Source organism: Saccopteryx bilineata, chromosome 3, assembly GCF_036850765.1.
Source record: "Saccopteryx bilineata isolate mSacBil1 chromosome 3, mSacBil1_pri_phased_curated, whole genome shotgun sequence".
NCBI lineage: Eukaryota > Metazoa > Chordata > Mammalia > Chiroptera > Emballonuridae > Saccopteryx > Saccopteryx bilineata.
In genome coordinates, this window is record NC_089492.1 from 37,207,642 (window position 1) to 37,229,330 (window position 21,689).

A 21,689-nucleotide genomic window follows, 5' to 3' on the forward strand; every position below is an offset into this window, starting at 1 on the left:
CTGTTTTTTTTCTTTTCTTTTCTTTCTTGGAGATTGTCTCAAGTTTATCTTTTAACTTTTCTGTTTTTCCATATCCAGTGTTTAATTTCCAAGATCTCCTGCTCTCCTTCATTGTTATTATTATCACTTTGAGTTTTCTTCTCCCTTTCTTTCTGTTTCCTCTGTGTTTGTTTTGATCTCTTACTATTCACTTGATGGGTTTTTTTCAAATATGTAGTAGTTATATCTGAGAGAAGCACTAAAGTCTACTGGAAACTCTTTGTTAAAGAGAACGAGTTCACTTGTGAAACTTACTGTAAAAGCTGTTAGGATGCACTGCTTTGAGCCTTGAATTTGTTGATGCTTTTTTTTTTTTTCTTTTTTTTTTTCTGAAGCTGGAAACGGGGAGAGACAGTCAGACAGACTCCCGCATGTGCCCGACCGGGATCCACCCGGCATGCCCACCAGGGGGCGACACTCTGCCCCTGGGGGGGGTCGCTCTGTTGCGACCAGAGCCACTCTATCGCCTGGGACAGAGGCCAAGAAGCCATCCCCAGTGCCCGGGCCATCTTTGCTCCAGTGGAGCCTTGGCTGCGGGAGGGGAAGAGAGAGACAGAGAGGAAGGAGAAGGGGAGGGGTGGAGAAGCAGATGGGCGCCTCTCCTGTGTGCCCTGGCCGGGAATCGAACCCGGGACTTCTGCACGCCAGGCTGATGCTCTACCACTGAGCCAACCGGCCAGGGCTGTTGATGCTTTTTAAAAAATGTATTTATGTTATTTTTTTTTATTTTTATTTTTTACAAGGACAGAGAGAGAGTCAGAGAGAGGGATAGATGGGGACAGACAGGAACGGAGAGAGATGAGAAGCATCAACCATCAGTTTTTCATTGCAACACCTTAGTTGTTCATTGATTGCTTTCTCATATGTGCCTTGACCGTGGGTCTTCAGCAGAGCTAGTAACCCCTTGCTCGAGCCAGCGACCTTGAGCTCAAACTGGTGAGCTCTGCTCAAACCAGACAAGCCTGCACTCAAGCTGGCGACCTCGGAGTCTAAATTTTATTTAGAAAATCAACTTTAACAGGGTGACATTGATCAATAAGAGTCCATAGGTTTCTGGTAAACATTTCTATAGCATTTGAACTGTTGATTATGTTGTATACCCATCACCCAAAGTCAAATCATTTTTGTCACTTTGTATTTGTCCCTCTTTACATCCTTTCCCCCTCCCCTGCCCTCTCTTCTATATTCCTCTCCCCCTAGTAACCACTTCACTTTTATCTGTGTCTATGAGTCTCAGTTTTATGTCCCACCTATGTATGAAACCACACAGTTCTTAGCTTTTTCTGATTTACTTATTTCACTCAGTATAATGTTCTCAAGGTCCATCCATGAGGTTGTAAATGATCCGATGTCATCATTTCTTATGGCTGAGTAGTATTCCATTGTATATATGTACCACATCTTCTTTATCCAGTCCTCTATTGAAGGACACTTTGGTTGTTTCCATGTCTTGGCCACTGTGAACAATGCTGCAGTGAATATGGGGGTGCATGTGTCTTTACGTACCAATGTTTTTGAATTTGGGGGGTATATTCTATTCTTAGTTTTTTCTTGATGACATTCCTCCTTGGAACCTTACATTTTGTTTTTTGTTTGTTTGTTTTGTTTTTTGTCTTCTGAGTTAGCTACTAGTTATATATTTATCTGCTTTCTAGCTTCCAAAGTTTTTTTTTTTTTTTAATTTTATTTATTCATTTTAGAGAGGAGAGAGAGAGGGGGAGAGGGGGGGGGAGGAGCTGGAAGCATCAACTCCCATATGTGCCTTGACCAGGCAAGCCCAGGGTTTTTGAACCGGTGACCTCAGCATTTCCAGGTTGACACTTTATCCACTGCGCCACCACAGGTCAGGCCTAGCTTCCAAAGTTTTTGACATTTCTATTTGCTGCTGTCTTTTCCCCATGCTCTTTGTGTTTATGAATTTATTTCTTTTCTCAACCTTCATTGTAATTTGAAGAGGGAGAGATAAACATAAACCCATGTGTTCAATTTTTCATTTTAATGGAAACTCATATTATTTGTCATTTCTTGGATGTTCTAAATTATAATTTAAATATTGAGTTTTAATGTAATGATATTTAATATACATCTTTATGAATAAATATAAAACTTCATAAGTAAATTTATAGAACATCATATATTATGATTATGAAATTATAATGATTATGAAATACTTGAGTACTCATAAATTAGCACAATTCATAGAAAAACTGTGGTCTGTTCGATTCTGGTTTATTCTGGATAATTTGTAAAACAAAGTGATCCAAGAAGGGAAGGGAAAGCTTCTAGAAGATAATGTTACAAGAAATCAAGGTAATTTAAGGCAAGTCAGAACAAATTAGTATAAGAATAGAGGTAAATGGATATTTTTCTTTTTCTGAACCACTGTGCCTTTAACAAAATAATTTTCTTTAGCTAGTAGAACAAAGGTAGTCTTATGCCCTCCAGCCTCCATCATATAAGAACTGTAGAATTATGAGCCATTATCTGATAGATTCTATGCTTACCTTAGCATCCATATCTCTGAAGTCAAAGTTTTTGCCATGTAATCTCTCCTTATTTTCATTCATAATTCATATTGGTTATGTTTGGCACATGAAACTTAGGTAGCTTTTTGAGAGGGAAATTTGCTACATTTTGGGTTTCACTTGGTTAAAATCTAGTGGATGGGGCACGGAGACTGGCTATTTTTTAGGATATGACAGAATTTGAGAGTGGATATTTTGATATCCTGGTTGTTTTCATGGAGATTTTTCCCTGTAGGTTTTTTTCCCTTCTTTTTGATTATTTCAAAGATGACTGGTTTTTTTCCAGCATCGTCGAAGAGCTGTGTTACCAAGTTTTACTCACGCATTTATTTTCAGCCAGAGGATCTGTGTTCTTTGACAGCCTTTATAGTAGCAATCTATAGTCTTGACCCCTGGGTTGGTTCTTATCCAGTGTCTGGGCTAATTGATTTGTGAACCTTACTGTAAGAGATGTTAAGATTCACTTCTTTGGAGCCTAAATTTGCTTGCCTGTAACAGAGCCAGTTTGTCATGGGCCATTGAAATATTTCATAAAGTTCAAATTTGAAATAATGTAGATTAAATTTTTTTTTATTTCAAAAGTCTAGAGTTGTGAAATTCATCATATTGAGTTGCTACATTATAAGAGATTTATATTTTATATTCAGTATTAATTCTTGATTCCATTATAGATCCTGCTTTTCCATTTTGAGTTCATATATAACTTTCAGAGAATTTGTGGGTTATAACAATAACATAATTTTTCTAAATTTAATTTAATTCAACACAGTTCACATTATTAAAGTTAGAGAAAAAATTTTGGCCTAAAGTTAAATTGACATTTCCATCATCTCTCATGTGATTTTTGAACAGGAAACACTATGTGATAACGATTTCCTGATAACTTTTTAAAAATTTATTGCTAGCCCTGGCCAGTTACTCAATCGATTAGAGTGTCATTCTGAACACCAAGATTACGGTTCATTCAGTCAGAGCACATATGGAAGGCAACCAATTAATGCACAGCTAACTGGAACAACAAATGAATGCTCCTCTCTCTCTCTCTCTCTCTCTCCCTCTCTCTCCCTCTCCCTCTCCCTCTCCCTCTCTCCGCCCACCCTCCACACCTTGTCTCTCTCTAAAAAAAAAACAATCAATAAAAAAATGCTATACACCTGTGTCCAGGGTAACTATTATAAACAAACCTCTTTAAATATTTTTTATTTAAGAAAGGTACAGTACATGATTTGAAATAGTGTCTTCTGGATTTAATTTTTATACCTGTTGTAGAAAAAGCTTGTCTGATGAGAATACATCATGACAAACTAACATATTTGATAGGTGCTGAGGTAATTTTGTCCATATTTTTAAAATTAAAAAAATTGCAGAGATTTCTACATCAGGTTAATCCCAATATCAGTGTTTTTTGTTAGTTTAAGCACTGCTACACTTGACAAAGATCTCTTTTTTTGTCATTTCTGAGTATGTGATATAAATTTTGTCCTAAGATGGGTCTACTATATTTCATAGTAAGAAAGAATTTTTGAGAAATCATACAGTTCTTAGCTTTTTCTGATTTACTTATTTCACTCAGTATAATGTTCTCAAGGTCTATCCATGTTGTCATAAATGTCAGTGTTATAATTTCTTATGGCTGGGTAGTATTCCATTGTATATGTGTACCACATCTTTATTCAATCCTCTATCGAGGGATTCTTTGGTTGTTCCATGCCTTGGCCACTGTGAACAATTCTGCGATGAACATGGGGGTGCATGTGTCTTTACGTACCAGTGTTTTTGAATTTGGGGGATAGATACCCAGTAGAGGGCTTGCTGGGTAATTTGATTCTTAAGTTTTTGAGGAACTGCCCATACTTTGTTCAATAATGGTTGTATCCATTTACATTCCCACCAGCAGTGAATGAGGTATAGCTTTCTTTTCTCCACAGCTTCTCCAACACTTGTATTACCTATATTGTTGTTAATAGCTAATCTAACAGGTATGAGGTGGTATCCCATTGTAGTTTTGATTTGCATTTCTCTAATAGCTAGTGAAGATCAGCATCTTTTCATATATCTGTTGGCCATTTGTATGTCTTCTTGGGAGAGTGTCTGTTCAGGTCCTCTCCATTTGTATTTGGACTGCTTGCTTGGTTGTTGCTGACCTTTGTGAGTTCTTGATACATTTTGGATCTTAACCCCTTATTGGAACTGTTGTTTGCAAATATCATCTCCCATTTAGTTGGTTGTGTATTTGTTTTGTTGTCAATTTCTTTTGCTGTGCAGACGCTTTTTAATTTGATATAGTCCCATTCATTTATTTTTGCCTCTACTTCCCCTGCCTGTGGGGTCAAATTCATAAATTGTTCTCTATGGCCAAGATCCCTGAGTTTAGTACCTATGGTTTCTTCTATGTAATTTGTTTCAGGTCTTAAATTTAGGTCTTTGATCCATTTTGAATTGATTTTTTTTGTGCAAGGGGACAAACTAGACTCAAGTTTCATTCTTCTGCATGTGGCTTTCCAGTTTTCCCAGCGCCATTTATTGAAGAGGCTTTCTGTTCTCTATTGTGTATTTTTGACTCCTTTGACGTAGATTATTTGTCCAATATATGTGGTTTTATTTCTGGGCTCTTGATTCTGATCTGTTGTTCTGAGAGTCTGTTTTTCTACCAGTACCATGCTGTTTTGATTATTGTGACTTTGTAGTATGATTTGAAGTCAGGTATCGTAATATCTCCAGCTTTTTTTTTTTTTTTCCTCAGGATTGCTTTGGCTATTTGGGGTTTTATGGTTCCATACAAACCTGGTGGGTTTTCGTTCCATTTTTTTAAAAAATGACATTGCATTTTGATGGAAATTGCATTAAGTTTTTATATTGCTTTGCATAATATGGACATTTTAACTATGTTGATCTTTCTAGTCCATGAACATGGAATTTTTTTTTTTCATTTTATTGTGTCTTTTTCAATTTCTTTTAATAATGTTTTGTAGTTTTCCAATGTCCATCCATGTTGCCATAAATGGCAATAGATGATCATTTCTAATGGCTCTGTAGTATTCCATTGTATATATGTACCAGTACTCTTTCTGAATGAAGCAACTTTCTGGACAAGAGGAGATCATCTCAGTACTTGTTTAATTTAAGGTGTCCATTAATTTGGGTAATCCATGCTGCTTTGTGTAGCAGGCAGTTGGATATGCAAGTTTGAATGCCAAGGGAGAACTCAGGCAGTTAGCGAATCAGGCTCTCTATCATTGATAGTGAAACTGTAAAGCAAAGGTTGGAGTGCTCAAAAATGTTTAAAGAAAAGCATAAGTTGCTGTATTTTCCTAAACTGCTTCTTTCTTTAACTTCATTTGCCTGATTAACTCCTTATCCTTCAGGAGTCATCTTAGCCATTGGTTACTTTGGAGAGGGAAACCTTTCATGGTGCTCCTCTCGGCTTCAGTTAGGCCAGCACTCCTACCTACTTCCATAGTGTCTGTCCTGTGCTTATTCTGTGAGAGTATTTTCTCACTGTATTTATTTTTCTACTTTTGACTCCACCAAACTGTAAAGGATGACTATATCTTAGCACATGGGCTAGCATACAGTAAGTGCTTACTATATAAATATTTAATTAATATTTATAATAAATATATAAATATATCAATAAATATATGTATAGAATTGCTTTATAATAGGTTTTACCTGCCTTTACCCCCTTATTATTTAGCATACTACCCTAAGGGTATCATCAACATAGAATGTATTTGCATTTAAAAATAATAAGGGACATAATTGTATGTGAAGTATTTGATTAGCAATACTTAAATCAAACATTGGTAAATGTTTTGTTTGGGGGAGGATGCCTATTTTTTGCTGCCCTGACACTCCTCTACCCTAGAATTTTATTTGTCTCAGTAGTGTCAGTAGTGTCAACTACATGTTAAAATTAATAGTTATTTTATTTTGCTTCAAGTAGTCTTGTTCTGAATTGTATGTTTTGAAAGCTCACTTTCTTAAACTCCTTTTAAAATATAAGTTTATATAAGTAATATTTCTTTTGCAAAGTATATATTCAAATTTCTGCTTGCTATTAATAACTATCATAATGGAACAGAAAAGGAGTAAGACAAAGAAAGAATAAGAAAAAGAAGTGGTTTTCAAAGACAAATTAGCTCTTAGTTATATTTGTTCTAGGAACATAAGATTATAATCACAAGTTATTTATATAAAAGTTTAGAATGCAATAATCAAGTAACATGAATATTTGGTATTTCCTAGTGTACGTTTCTGTCAGTTTTGTGTAATCAGCAGTTGTCCATTGAGCTTCTGCTATTACAGTATATGCAAGTCATTGGGGAGGTTACTGACTATAGACAGCGTGCCCCTGGAAACATTACTATTGCTTATTTAACTTATGCCATGGCAGTGATTATGATATTTTAAAATATATCAGATTGTTAAGTCAGTGACCACTAGTATATTTCTGAAAGGTATTGATAATATGTTAGTAAATGTGATAGCCTATTTTATGAATCTGTTTTATCTGTCTCCAATTGACTTTCTCTAGTTTTTTGTCTTTGGTGCCCTCTTGTGGATTTTTTACAAACTTCTTATATCAACACAGTTTTTAAAGGTGTTACTTTTATTTTAAAATATTTGATTTTATAATCTTACACGTATTTTGTTAATCCTTTGACATGTTTTTGGCTGTGAGTGAAAAAAGAAAATTCATGGTTAAGGTTACTTTTAATTTACTTTATTGTATATCACTATTGTGCACATGGGATGTAAAATAATCTTTTGTTTGGAAACTTTTAATATAATGCCAAGAACTTGTGCAGTCCTGCTGTACGGAGCCTCTGAAGTCCTGCCCGTGACGCCTTCTCACCGTTTAGGTTTGTTGTGCGGAGGAACAAGTTTCCTCTGACTTTTGTAGATCCTAAGAGCTTTGATGTAAAAAGCATGCATGTGAACATGCAAAAAAGTTAGGAAGTATGGCTGCAGAAGTTTCTGTTAGGGACAGGTGTGTCAAAGACAGCAGCTGTAAAAGCGCTCATGCTGTTTTTGCAGTGAACTAGAAGGACCTCCTACTTACAACAATGAGAAGAAAATTAATTCTTTGTACATATTTTTAGATAATATAAATCTTAGTAATTTTTAATTGGTGGATAATTTATTGCTTTTTTCAACCTGTCAGACATTGAAGTGGTACTGAAGAGTAGCTATTTGAAGGAGAATATTTTTAATGTTTTCTCAGTAGTTTTTAACTCAGTTGGGTTGAGGATGGTTCTGAGACCAGAGTTAGCCAGTTGGTCCTACTGTGTGTGGGCCTTTCACTTATAACACAGAAACAATGGATACCTCTGGGTGTATTGATAGCAAGGCAATTGTGCAAATGTTATCCTTTACCACAGGGGTCCCCAAACTTACACAGGGGGCCAGTTCACTGTCCCTGAGATCGTTGGAGGGCCAGACTATAAAAAGAAACTATGAACAAATCCCTATGCACACTGCACATATCTTATTTTATTTATTTATTTATTTTATTTATTTATTTTTATTTACAGAGACAGAGAGTCAGAGAGAGGGATAGATAGGGATAGACAGACAGGAATGGAGAAAGATGAGAAGCATCAATCATCAGTTTTTCATTGCAACACCTTAGTTGTTCATTGATTGCTTTCTCATATGTGCCTTGACCGTGGAGCCACAGCACAGCGAGTAACCCCTTGCTCGAGCCAGCGACCTTGGGTCCAAGCTGGTGAGCTTTGCTCAAACCAGATGAGCCTGCGCTCAAACTGGCGACCTCGGGGTCTCGAATCTGGGTCCTCCCAATCCCAGTCCGACGCTCTATCCACTGCACCACTGTCTGGTCAGGCTACATATCTTATTTTAAAGTAGAAAAACAAAACAGGAACAAATACAATATTTAAAATAAAAGTAAATTTAAATCAACAAACTGACCAGTATTTCAATGGGAACTATGCTTCTCTCACTGACCACCAGTGAAAGAGGTGCCCCTTCTGGAAGTGTGGCGTGGGCTGGATAAATGGCCTCAAGGGGCTGCATGCGGCCCGTGGGCCATAGTTTGGGGACCCCTGCTTTACCATATGTGGAGGTAGAATTTGGGTCGGGTTAGTAGTTTCACCTTGCTTTACAAGAGAGTATTTTTAGATTAATGGTACATAGGGTTCCTCCATGATGTAAGAAATACAAGCAAATGTATGGTAGGAACTTTGCTTTTTGCCTCTTTATCTCAAGTAATAATTAAAATTTATTTATTGACACAGGTTAACAATGTCAGCATCTCCAGCAGCCCTTGATTGGAGGGTGTACAGGGAGAGAAGTCAAGGTTCCTGCCGTTTCCCTCACTTTTATGCTCATTTCCTTAAAGTTGTGTTGCACGTGCCTTGTTGATTTCTTATGACTCTTTTATCACAAATTCGGTAATGATTAAATCTCAATGCCTTTATTGTATGTTGAAGTAGCAAATTTTATTAAGTCATTCTTTTTGTTAACAAATAATTGGCATTATCTATTTTCTCTCTTCATCATTTCAAATTAGAATCTTTTACAATTTTCATAATATTGGAGTTAACGTTGATCCATTATATTTGACTGTCCAGCAAGTTTCTAGAATATTTTGATTCTCTTTCATGGTATCTTTCAGATTTGACTTGTCATTTCTGTTTCTTTATGACCTTTTTAAGTATAAGCTCTAATTACCTCAAATATAGATTTCGGTAATAACCTCTGATTTCGGTCTGTCTCAGGCCTTCTTCTCTAATTCACTCTTTAGTTTGCGAGGTTCCTGACGCCCCTCTGCCAAGCAGTTTATGCTGTCTCCCACTGTGGGCTGTCCCTTAACGCAGTAAAGCTCACTGCTTTCCATTCTAGCCAGAATATTTCTACCTTTGTGCTTGCTTATTTTTTTTAAAGTCTAGACTGCCACCATCTACTCTTTCCTATTCTAGAAATCTTTGTCTTAGAAAGACCCAGCTTTCTAAGGGGACTAACTTAATTCTGAAGAGCAGGGCAATCTTAATTCTGTTGTTCCTTGCTTCTACACATTCTCAGTAGCTTTATTCATTCTCTTTTTTAATTGGATTTTATTGGGGTGACACTAGTTAACATAATTATACAGGTTGCAGGTACCAAGTCTGTATTATGTCTCTGTATACCATATTGTGTGTTCATCCCCCCCAAGTCAAGTCTCTATCCATCCCCACTTACCCCCCCATACCTCCCTCCCCCTCCCCCCACTCTCAGCCCTGCAGTCAACACACTGTTGTCCATGTCCATGCGTTTTTTCTTTTTGTCCTTTTTTTTGCTCTACCTCTCAGCCTTCCTCACCCCCCCCATATACACAGCTGTCAGTCTGCTCATTATTTATCTTTTTGATTGTGAGCTCAAGTTTAGCAGGATTTGATCTCCGAATGATGTGAGTTCTGGGCTAAAAGCCTAGTATGGGTCGCCCTAGGGTGGATTTTTATTTGCTACCATCAGGCACCGGGGTGCTTCCATACTGGGACCACATTAGGTTAATATCTTAACATGGGATTCCCCAGACCATGTATGTAATGCCAATGGCCTTGACCAGGTTCATATTGGATTCAGGCAGACGGTAGAGGAACTGTGGAGCCGGAAAGAAACAGGCCATCCCCATTTATTGGAGTATTCCAATGGCTGGGGAACAAGCAGGTAAGGGAAAACCGCTTCTCATGGCAGCAGGGGAATGAATAGCAAAACAGTCCCTCACAATGGCAGGCACAGAATCTTCAATCTGCCCTGAGGCAAGCAGTTTGTAGCCTTACATAGGCTATGCACACGTGGCTCTGCCCATGCTCATGTGCTAATCATGCAGAGTGCAAACGGGCAAGCCTAACACAGCTGTTTTCCCAACATTCCACCCCTCTAGGGTTGCTCACCTTATAACCTGTGCGACAGGTATGTTCTGCGATGGTCCCTGTGTGAGGAATGAGGTACATTACATAGATAGAAACAGTACAGAGTACAGCAACTGAATTATGAAGGCTCAGGATATACCAAAAGTGACAGTAATCACAAGGGTGCACTTCACAGTGTCTCCCTGAGCACTCTGCCAAGGGAGTTAGCTGGAGGACCAGCTTTGGCCCCTACCCCACAGTAGGTGAGAGGGCCTGTATAGTCCAGGGCATGTTCATTGAAGAAAGTGTTCTTGGGGTGTCTCTGCAACTGGATGGGAGCAGCTGTGCGGTGTAGGAGGGCGTCCACAGGTACTGGACACCCCATCAGGGTCTCTCATTACTGTCCACAAGTGGCATTTCCACCCAGCAAGGGATCTGGTGGCTCCACCTTATTGCAGTCCTTGCTTCAGGAGTCCATTATATTCCTCAATGATCAGTCCACAGTAGACAGCCCAGCTCTCTGTGCAAATCACCAAGGTAAGGGTCCATTACAGGCAACTAGCCACACAGCTCTTTATTAATGAGTCTCAGTGCCTTTCCATAAGTGCTCTGTCCATTGCCACAAGCCCCATCCAAACACCTCAGCAAGCTTACAGGGCCTGGTGGGGTCAAACACATTTAAGGCCAGTGCCACCTTGACAGTTCTCTAAGAGTTTCAAAAGCACCTCGTGCCTTCTAAGGGCAACACCTGCTGCACATTAGAAGGGGACCAGTAGATTGCCAGTTTCACATGGGGCCCTCCACTCATCCCCATTAGACAAGTCCCTCAGCCTTCCCTCTATTCAAACTGAAACAACAGGTCTTGGGGATCCTCCTCTCCCATAGCTGTCTCGATCACATAATCCTGCAACCATGCAACCTGAATGCCAGCCATTTTCTTGGCAATTGCCAGTGCCTTCTGCTTCCCCCACTTTTTCAGCAGCTGGAACCTCTGTTCTGGTTTAAGCTGCCACCAAATCTCTAACAGGATTCTACTGAATATTAGATTTACCATCCAGTTTCTCTTTATCTGCCCTGGCTACAATCAAATCTACTAACCTCTGTTTTTGGGTAACCTTTACAGACCCTTTTCTCTTGTTAGTCGTAAGGGCAGCACGGGCAGCAGCCTGCACAGCCTTATGGCTCCATGATGCCTCCATCTCCCCCAAATCTGCCACCATCTGTGTAACAGTGTTAATGGACTGCCTCACATAGGGGCTCAAGATAGCCACTACTGACCCAAAAAGGGCTGATGGGGCACTACAGAGAATAAGGTCCCTCATCCCTGCTATAAATACTTCCTCATCTGGCCCATGGAACCTCAGATTGAAAGCAGCATTCCTCATATCCAGTTCCTGGAGGACCTGCTGCAGCTCAGTATATGATTTGTACCAACTCACTGCCCCCAGCAAGTCTCTAGCATTCTGCCAGATTATATGAATGGCAGCCACAACCCATTCAAATAAGGTATGATTTTCTGGGTTGTCATGGCAGTTCTGAAGATGCTGCCTCAAGGAGGAGTGTGTTGTAATGGCAGCTAATTTCTCCATCTCTGGAGATCACAATGCCATCCACCCCCCTATATCCCACAACTGCAGCAACCAAGCTGCCAGGGACTTGGTGGGTTTCTGACTGAACTTCACCCCTAACTTCATCAACTCTGACTGGGTGCAGGGCCAGACTACAGAGTGCTCCACTGCTTGTGGAGGCAGTTGTGCCTGCCCCTGAGGCTCTTTTGGCTGATAGGTTTTTACCTTCTGTGTGACCACTGGCCAGGCTCTGAGTCTGCCAATGGCAATTTCAGCCTGAATTTCCTCTTTCTTCAGTGAACCCTTCAGCTCTTGTGGCTGCTGGCTCTCGGCCTAAAGCTGAAACTGGAGCTCTTGAACCTGTAGTTGTTTCTGCAACAATTGCCAGTGCCAGCGTTCAGCTTTTAGGGCAAACGGGAACCCATAATTCCTTCTGTGCGACTGTTCCAGTTTGAGGTAGTGTTGGTGTTCAGCCTGCATTTCACACTGAAGCTCTCAAAATTGGTCAGCCTCCTTCTCCAGCAACTGTTACAGTTCCTGCCACTGTCAATCCCGTCTCCAGCTCATCTTGGAGTTCTTGAACTCGGGCAGTCTTCACACAGAGTTTTCAGTGTCTGCTTGCAAGGCTATAAAAAACAGCCAGCTCATAGCCCCCAACAGGATATCCACAGGGAACCATATGCCGGAAACAACAGCCACTTCTCTGTCCCATTCTTCAAGGGTGTCAGTGGCTCCATTCTGATCTGATCCTAATCCTGCCCACTCTGTCAGATGTAATGCTGGTGGCCAAGGCCAGGCAGGTTCACATTGTATTTGGGCAGATAGTAGAGGAACTGCGAGCTGGAAAGCAGTGGGCCATTCCCGTTTAATAGATTCTTACAATGGCAGATGAGCAAACAGGCAGGGGAAACCACTTTTCGTGGCAGCAGGTGAGTGAACAGCATAATGGCTCCTTACAGTGGTGGGCAAGCGATCTGCAATCCGCCCTGAGGGGAAGCACTCGTAGCCTTACATAGACTATGCACATGTGTGCTGCCTTGTGCTCACACGCTAATCATGCAAAGTACAAGCATGCAAGCTTAACACAGCTGTTTTCCAACAATTATGGGTAATGTGTAGGAAGTCCAAACCCATGTCTGTATATTCTAAAGGAAAGCACCTTCCTCCTACTCCTCATCTTTACCTATAGCCCAAGTGAGACAGACAAGTTTGCATGTCATCTCCTTCAACTGTGAGTACATTTTGTTTTCTTGTTTACCTTTTCACTGAGGATATAGACCTTCAAGAATCCCAGTTTTGCCTCACCAGCCAGTGGCACAATGGATAGAGCATCGGCCTGGGATGCTGAGGACCCAGGTTCAAAATCCCGAAGTCACTGGCTTGAGCGCAGGCTCATATGGCTTGGACATGGGCTCACCATCTTCAACATAGTGTTACTGGCTTGCACGTGGGATCATAGACATGAACCCATGGTCACTGGCTTGAACCTGAGGTCTCTGGCTTGAACCAAAGGACCACTGGCTCATCTGGAGCCCTCTGGTCAAGGCACGTATAAGAATGCAATCAGTGAACAACTAAGGTGCCGCAAATATGAGTTGATGCTTCCCTTCTCACTCCCTTCTTGTCTGTCTCTCTCTTGCTTTAAAAAAAAAAATCCCAGTCTTTTGCGGTAGTTTTATTACTACTTTGGAGAGAACCCCAAAATGTATCTCTTGTTCCCTTTTATCCACTAAAATGGATACCTCATAGTCACCTGCCTCTAGGCAGTGCTAAGATCAGATTTAGCTTGTTTTCACTCTGGTTGCCAGCCTTTTTGGGACCCTTAGAAATTTCCCTTATATTGAGATCTCAGTTATACATGTATAGTATATTTGTTATGTTTGTTGTTTGCTGTCAGTGCCATCCCTGATTAGCACCTCTAAGAGGTTTTAATACTTTAGACCACTGTAACATTGCAACCTTTTTATAATTGATTCATTTATATACACATTCATTTTTTTCCTGAAAATAATATTTTTCATGCTGTAGCAGAATACACCCTCAATAGAATTGTCTAGTTGAATCAAAGCCATTAAGATCACTGCTTTATACAAGTGGTTTACAATCTTTTTCATCTTATGGCACACATAAATTAATTACTAAAATTGTGCAGCATACCCCCCCCCAAAAAAACCGTATTTTTTTACGATCTGACAAAAATAGGTTTAATTTAGCTTGATTTACTAAAACAAATAATAATAAATCAATTACCCGTTTTCTCCAAACTGACTTTTTTAAAAAATCAGCTCTCTAATACTTTAGTATATAAGGATTTCTGGTACCAAAAATTAACCAATCAGATGCAATCTTATTATGCAATGTAACCAATAAGATGCAACTCTGTTATATGACCTATATATTTTATGGTTCAAGACAGGGCATTCACACCAGATGGCTGTTATGTTGGATGTTGTCATTTTTTATTCGACAGTCTGAAAGGGAAAAGGTCAGTGGCCCTGACTAAATAGTCAGGTGTTACGTGTCCTAAAAGTTCTTGTGGATTTTTCATACCAAGTGAAAAATCACTGTACTGTGCTGATAAAGTGCTGTTACATAATTGTATTAGCAATAAAAATGCATTTCACATTATTCAAGAAGAGAAATAAAATAATTAGAATATGCCAATTAGAAAGATACCTATTTAAGGACTAGTTGGACTATCTCAGTGCTGCAAATGACGAATGCTTTCTAAAACATTTTTGTAAATATCCTTAAAATCAGACAAATAATAGCTGCCAATTCTTTAAGGTAGTGGTATTGCAAATGTAAAGGTACCTAATGTAAAGTCTTTGATTATTTCTCAGACTGTTATAGCATAAGTCTGTCTTAGCAATGGAGTAGGATTTCCTAATAATGTTTTCAAATATTTGTATTCCATGTGGATTTTATGATTCATAACCTGGATTATCATCAGTACTCTATTTTGCATTCCTGGCACATGATGACCACTGATTGAAAATGCTATTGTATTCCTTACTGGAATTGGCTGCTTTCTACAGTGGGAAGCATCTGTTCTGCAGACCTTTTTCTATAAAGTATCAACATTTTTTTCTTCTGTTTTTCTTCTGTGAGGAATAACAGTACATATAAATGAAGTATAGCTTTAGAAAAACTTCGTAAATTTCTATTTTGTTTCTAAAATGTAAAAGGTATTATGAAATTTTAACAGTATAAAATATCAAGATTTTCAGTTAATGATTTTCAAAAAGTAAAAGTTATTGCTGATGAGTTTTTACTACCATCACCAAATGAGTTTTCTGATTTCATACAAACTAGTTCTCATTCCGTCTGTACTTTATTAATTACTATTTGGGTGCCTATCATTAGTGAATTGAGTGCTCACCACTTCTTACATTGCTATTTTTTTTACTGTCAATTTGGAAATTAGATTAGCATCCTTTAGCTAAGTGACTGTGCAAGTAAAAATAATAAACAATAAAAGCAATCTCTTCCAAACTTGATTCAATGTTTTTATAATTTTGTAGATTATCTAAGCCACTTGTGTGAATCCAGAGGTGCAGGCTTCATTACGCTTTTATAGCTTCGACTCTAACATAGAATATAGGAAGACCAAAAGTATTATTTTACACCAGCCAGATGTTATGTTTCTTCTTAAGTTTAATGGTCACAGCACTAAATCTTACAAGGATAAAAGACAATGACTCACACATATAAAAATAGATTTAGTGTTTTGGGAATAAACTGGTTGTAACCACGATAAAATATTAAACCAGCAGTAGATTTTTAAAAAGAAGTGATAGAAAATCAACTTCTTCTCTCTCTTCCTCTCTCTTCAGAGGGATCTACTGGAAAGTGTAAATCCTAACTTTTTAAAAATTAGCTTTTTGACCAAGTACAAATTAGTTCATTTATATATGTCAGTTTCTTCATTTCTTAACTTAGCAAAATGAAACGTGCTCTAGCTAACTTGTAATATAAACTAAATTAGACTTAAGAAATGTCAGAGATAATTTAAGCCTTATTCTTAATACTTTATTTTTTAAAATTCATTTTAGAGAGGTAGGGGGGAGAGGGAGAGAGAGAGAAAGAAGGGCAGGGAGAGGAGCAGGAAATAACAACTCCCATAGGTGCCTGGATCAGGCAAGCCCAGGGTTTCAAACTGGCAGCCTCAGCATTCCAGATCGACAACTTTACCCACTGCGCCACCACAGGTCAGGCTATTTAAGCTTTATTCGATTGAAAGTTAGATCTTGGGCTGTAGAATTAGAATGACTGGTTAGAATCCTTGCTTCTCCACCTATTTGTTGTATGACATTGGACAGATTATTAAAACCCATTTGAACTTCAGATATATCATTTCTACAGTGAGAAATAATAATATCTCACAGAATTAATAAAAGGATAAATGGGAATAGCCTACAATAAATCTTTAGCATAGTGCTTATAACTCATTGATGATAACTATTTTTATCATTAGATGAATGATTACCATAATTCTAGTTAATAGAATTATTTTTCTCCCAAAATTTCTTCAATAGCCATTCTATGTTTTTGTGGGGTTTTTTTTTTTCTTTTTTTGGTGACAGAGACAAAGAGAGGGATAGATAGGGACAGATAGGAAGGGAGAGAGATGAGAAGCATCGATTCTTCTTTGCATCTCCTTAGTTGTTCATTGATTGCTTTCTCATATGTGCCTTGACTGGAGGGCTACAGCAGACCGCTGGTGAGCCTTGCTCAAACCATTTGAGCCCACACTAAAGCGGGCGACCTTGGGGTTTTAAAACTGGGTCCTCGTGTCCCAGCCCAACGCTCTATCCACTACGCCACTCCCTGGTCAGGCCCATTCTATGTTTTAAAATAATAAGTTGGTTTAAATAAAGTTTTATACTGGAACCTTACGTGACATTGCCCTTAGTTCTGGGCTTTGGCACCAGCTCAAAATGAGGGCTTTACCATTCATTTAATAGATTATGTAATGAGAACAAGTACTAGATAACTGTGAATAAGATCTGGTACTGCTCTTAGAGATTTTAGAGACTAATAGGAGATTTGGACAAGTCAAAGGTACAGAGTATTACAGTATTGTGTCATAAGTGTATAATCAGCACAAGCATAGGTACTATGGCAATATAAAAGTATGGGCCCTGGATGATTGGCTCAGTGGATAGAGTATCAGCCTGGCATGCAGACGTCCTGGGTTCAGTCCCCAGTCAGGGCACACATGAGAAGAGACCATTTGCTTCTCTTCTCCTTCCTCTCCCCCTTCTCCCTCTCTTCCCCTCTCGCAGCCAGTGCTTGGTTAGTTTGAGTGTTAGCCCTGGGTGCTAAGGATAGCTCAGTTGATTAGAGCACCGGCCCCAGGTGGGGTAGCCAGGTGGATTCTGGTCAGGGCAGAGGAAGTCTGTTTCACTATCTCCCCTCCTCTCTGTTAAAACACACACACACATATATATTGTATATATGGCACCTAATTCAGCTTTGTTTCTGAGCTGAGAAGGGATATGTAGTATAGTTCTGTTGTAAAAAAGAAGTTATACTATAAAGCATGCACCCAGATTTATGTATATATGTTACATATCTAATCTACTCATCCTTCAAGACCTAATTTAAGGGCGGCCTTCTCTGTGAGGCTTTCTTCACTTGTTACAGGCAGAGCCAGAGGCCCTCATCTTGGTCCTCCCATTCATTGTACTTGCCAGCATTTCTCTTACAGCTCTTAACAAAATACCTTGTGATTTATTGTTCACACGTCAGTCTTAGACTTCAAACTCCTTAAAATAACAAAATGAACAAAACTGTTCTAATTCATCTTTGTATTTCAGTGTCTGCCTGGCTCATTACTTAACATGTAAATTTGTAATAAATGCTCATTGAATGAATTAAATGAAAATATAAATTGATTCATTCATTAAATAAATTCTTGCCAGTTACCTATTGTGTGCCAGGTGTTCTAAGCATTGTGGATTTATCCATGAAAAAGAAGTCTTCTGCCTTTATTAAGCTTACATTCTAGTGGTCGAGCAGGCCAGGTACCTGTTATAAAGAATACAGAAAACTCCCTGGCCGGACAGCTCGGTTGGTTGGAACATTGTCTAGAAGTGTAGAGGTTGCCGGTTCAGTCCCCAGTCGGGCACATACAGGAACAGAGTGATGTTTCTGTCTCTTTCTCCCTTCCTCTCTCACTAAAATCAGTAAGTAAAAAATTTTAAAAATACAGAAGGAAAAAAGAATGATGGAAGTTTCAATTTTAGATTGGTGGTCAGAAAAAGCTTCACTGAGGAGATGACATCTAAGGAGAGACTTGATTTAAGTACAGAATCAAGCTGAGTGGAAGAGTATTCCAGGCTGAGAGATGAGCCAGTATAAAAACTTGAGGCACATGCTCAGAATGCTCAAGAAGCGGTGGCCAGGGCCAGCCCGGCTGGAACTTGATGAGTGAGAGGGAATGTGATAGGAGATGGGACTGGCAGGATTCCTAGGCCAGATCACATTTGGCCATGATGAAGATTTTGGGTTTTATTGGAGGCCAAATGCAGGGCTTTGAGCAGGAAAGTAACACTATGTGATTTGTCTTTCGAAAGGCTCCATCTGCCTTTTTTGTGGGATTCTAAAGGGGCAAGAGTTGGAAGTAGTGAAAACTATTAGGAGGTCGTTTTAATGGGCCAGGTGAGAGAAGATAGTGGCTTTGATTAGAATGAACCAAATTATTTGTATGAAACTCTGAAAATAGGAGTTGGTGAAATAAGCTGTTGAAATTATAAGCCTGAACCTCTAACTTAAGCATTTCAGTAGATCAGTGTTTAACTGTTAAGTTAGTACGTTTCTGTAGTGGGATAATGGACTAAGAAATAAAGGAAAACATTTCTTAAAGGAACCCAGTTCTACGGTTCTTGGTTTTGTTTTGTCTTTTCAGCTCTACTAATTACGTGTATGATCTTGGAAAAGTCTCTTTCTTTCTTTAGGCCTTAGTTTATTCAGATATAAAATGATCATTTGAATTATTAAAGATCCCTGATTTTATAATTCTGTGAAAAATAAATATATAATGTCTGCTTACTATAAAAAGGGATGCTGAAGACTTTAGTAGATTCAGAAGTACTGTAAGTGCTGTAAGTGATTACCCATAATCACTTATAAAAGATTTTACAAAATAGTTACAGTAGGAGATAATACATTTAAACGCAAACGTGTGTAATACAGATTGTAAGTTCTATAGAAGCTTGGAAAACGGAATAATTAACAAAGACTGAAATAGCTATGAAAGTAATATATACTTGACCAGGGACTAGGTATGATTTATTTAAAATTAATAGAGAGGAAAGAGCATTCTGGGTAGGAAGAAGACATGAGCAAAGAGGAAAAATTATGGGTTTTTAGACTCAGTTAAGGTCAGCCTGAGTCCAGGATGTGTGAACAATGAGAAAATAGGATTTGCTAGATAAAATAGAGGTCATTAAAATCTCGTCAGAAATGTTTAGCTTTTCTAAATGCAGAGAAGAACTGGGAGTATTATAGATTCTTCAAGTGGAAGGATATATTGTAATACACAATTTTCAGAAAAATATTGGTATAGTATGTACTATAAGTACATGGCCATGAAACTCCCATGTTCCTAAGTAGTGTGCAGGCGTTTTGCATATCTTTTCTCACTTAATCATGGTAACACCAGTAAGAGAAACTGGAGTTCAGAGATTTAAATAGATTGCCTACAGGTAGTATGCCTGGTAAGGAATTGGAGCCAGGATTTGAACTAACATCTGTCTGAGTGTAGAAGGTGGGGGTAGAAGAGACTTTTCAGTCAGGGAGCTTTACCAGCAGTAACCTAGGCATGACGTAGTGAGGAATTCAGTCAGTAGCGGTGGGAATGGAAAAGAACTGATGGAACAGAGAGAATTTTTTGAAGCTGAATTTGTTGGCTATATATAGGGGGTAAAAGAGAGAATAAACCTAAGAAGACATTGCTAGCTAGTGAAGGTTACTGTTCTTTGTGGTGGTGATTGTTGGAGGTGGAGGCAGACAGGAGGGGCTAAGAGGATAGATGAAATGATATCTGCTTTGGGAATACTGAGTTTTAAGCATCATTAAGTATTTAAATAGGAAGATTTCAGGATTTGGGAGTCCTCAATATATTAGAAAGTAGAAGGCATAAGAATGAAGAAGTCTTCTAAAAGAGAGGCTCATGAAAGAAGAGCAAAAGACTTTGGGCTGTACTGCTGAATTTATTGTGTTTATTGTGTAGATGTTCCTCTTCCCTGTATTTGCACTTTGACCTGTCAGACTGGGCTGTGCTTATCTGTTTCTACTTAAAGTGGAATTGATATAAATGAATTTCAGTTCATTATCAAACTTTTAAAAAAAAATTTTATTTATTGATATTAGCAAGAGAAGAAGGGAGGTGAGAGAGAGAGAGAGAGAGAGACAGGAACACTGAGAGCCATTCCTGCGTGTGCCCTGACCAGGGATCAAAATGGCAATCTCTGAGCTTTGGATGATGCTCTAACATATCAAGCTATCTGGCCAGGGCCAGACTTTTCAAAATAGCAATTTTTTTGGTCTCTCAACCAGAATTTGTTACTGTATTTTTATGCCTCTGTTACAGTTTATCTTCTGGTGAACATTCTAAAGAGCATCTTTTGTTTCTATTTATATTACTGACTTGATTTTTCTGTGAATTTACATTTAAAAACTAATGGCTAGGATGTGACAAAATAAATATAGGCAGCAAAGAAAAAAAATAAATTGGATTTCATCAAAATTAAAAACTTGTGTATCAAAGGAACTATCAAGAGAATGAAAAGAAACCCGTAAAATGGGGAGAAATACTTGCAAGATTGATATCCATACTTTATATTGAACCCTGCAGCTTAACAATGACAGAAACCAACCTATATCAAAAATAGACAGAGGACTTGAATAAACATTTCTTCATGTAAGAAGATATCCAAATTACTAATAAGAACATGAAAAGATGCTCACTAGTCATTAGAAAAATGCAAATCAAACTACATATCCATTAGGATGGCTATTATTTTAACAAAACGGAAAATAATAAGTTGACAGGGTTGTGGAGAAATGGGAACACTGTGCACTGATGGAAGGAGTATAAAATGGTGTAGCCACTTTGGAAGACAATTTGACAGTTCATCAAAAGCTTAAAAATAGAATTACCACGTGGTACAGAATGACTATTCTATGTATATACCCAAAAGAATTAGAAGCTGTGACTGAAATAGATACTTGTATACCAGTGTTCATAGCAGCATTATTTATATTAACAAATAACTTATAATATATAACTTATACTAAAAGATATAAACAACAATGTTCATCAGCAAAGAAGTCGATAAACAAAATGTATATATACAGTGAGTTATCATTCAGTCTTAAAAAAGAAAGTAATCCTGATACATGCTACAACATGGATGAACCTTGAAAACATGCTGAGTGAATTAAGTCAGACACAAAAAAAGTCACATATTGCATGATTCTACTTATACGAGATACCTAGAATAGTGAAACTCATAGTGAGAGAAAGTGGAATAGAAGTTATCAGGTATTGGGGGAAGGAAGGACTGAGGAGTTATTTATTAAAGCAGGGGTTCCCAAACTATGGCCCACGGGCCACATGCAGCCCCCTGAGGCCATTTATCCGGCCCCTGCCACACTTCTGGAAGGGGCACCTCTTTCATTGGTGGTCAGTG

General features: G+C 38.5%; 1 protein-coding gene across 1 annotated transcript in view; it reads left to right on the forward strand.

Moving 5' to 3' along the window:
- Nucleotides 1-21,689, forward strand: part of STK3 (serine/threonine kinase 3) — a 389,481-nt gene that overhangs the window by 247,338 nt on the left and 120,454 nt on the right. The window lies entirely within an intron of this gene.